This window comes from Carex rostrata, chromosome 3 (genome assembly GCF_964058835.1).
Source record: "Carex rostrata chromosome 3, lpCarRost1.2, whole genome shotgun sequence".
NCBI lineage: Eukaryota > Viridiplantae > Streptophyta > Magnoliopsida > Poales > Cyperaceae > Carex > Carex rostrata.
Window position 1 is genome coordinate 1,568,750 of NC_135920.1, and position 1,112 is coordinate 1,569,861.

General features: G+C 45.4%; 1 non-coding gene across 1 annotated transcript; it reads left to right on the forward strand.

Moving 5' to 3' along the window:
- Nucleotides 1–1,001: 1,001 nt before the first annotated feature.
- On the forward strand, nucleotides 1,002–1,112 carry LOC144552359 (small nucleolar RNA R71). The gene has a single exon (XR_013511092.1). It is a non-coding gene; the product is annotated as a small nucleolar RNA R71 (small nucleolar RNA).

Consider the following 1,112-nt stretch of genomic DNA (forward strand, 5'->3'; position numbering starts at 1 on the left):
GGGCCAACGTCGGGAGGATCAATGGAGGAGGTTGACCCGGAGTTTGAAACTTGGCACAGTTTGCCTGGGGAGGATGCAATTGTGAGACGCAATTTGGCAAGCGCCCACAAAGAAACAATGCGTAACCAACTGGAGTATAACACTTGGTGGCGGCGCAGCGTTACCTCTGCCATTACTCGGTCTATAGCTGAAAAGGGTGCACCAGGTCCTTCTAAAAAGCAGACAAAGACAAATAATAGTGCGGTTGAAGGAGGCAATCCCGAGGAGGATTCGGGCTACAGGAGCTGCTGTGTCAGTAGCACTGAATGCACACTAAAACCCATGCAGGCACGTATGGATCATATGTGGCAAAGTATGAAGGGTAAAACCAAAGGCATGGTCTTGATGTATCTAAAACGGCGCATCAGAATAGGAGTTTCTCAAATCCAACTACACAAAGCCGTCACAGAATTTCAAAAGCTGCTCAGGAAAATTCAAAATAACTCATCTTTAACCCCTAGTTAAAGTAAGGAATTGGGTGGTCATTTTGTCTCCACGAAAAGTTTGGGTGATTTCTCCAACCGGGGTTGTAAGTGTTGGAGTAAGGATTGTTATTTGGGTTGAAATTGCCTTGGTTAATTGCATTGACTTTCTCATAACTAACCTCATTACTTACACCACAATTAATTGCTAGATGGTTGGTACTACCACAAATTGAACAAGGAAGAGGAGAAGAATTGTTTACCGAATTTACGCTCATTTGATCAATTTTGCGATTCAAGGCGGCAATTTCTGCAGCCAAGTTTGGGTTCGAATTCACCTCCTTCATTCCCCGCTGCATGATGATCGGTGTCTCCCTAGGGTTGTGCCATTGACTTTGGTTGAGAGCTATGTCATCCACCAATTGGTATCCGTCCACAGCCCCTTTATTCATGAGACTACCTCCAGCAGCTGCGTCTAATATACCTTTGTCTTGTGGCATGAGGCTGTTGTAGAAGATTTGCAATAAATTCCACCCTTCGATACCATGATGGGGACAGCACCTCTGCAGTTCTTGAAATCTCTCCCACGCCTCGCTCATGGTTTCATCTCCTTTCTGTCGGAAATTGTGGATTTGATGGCGCAGGGAGTTT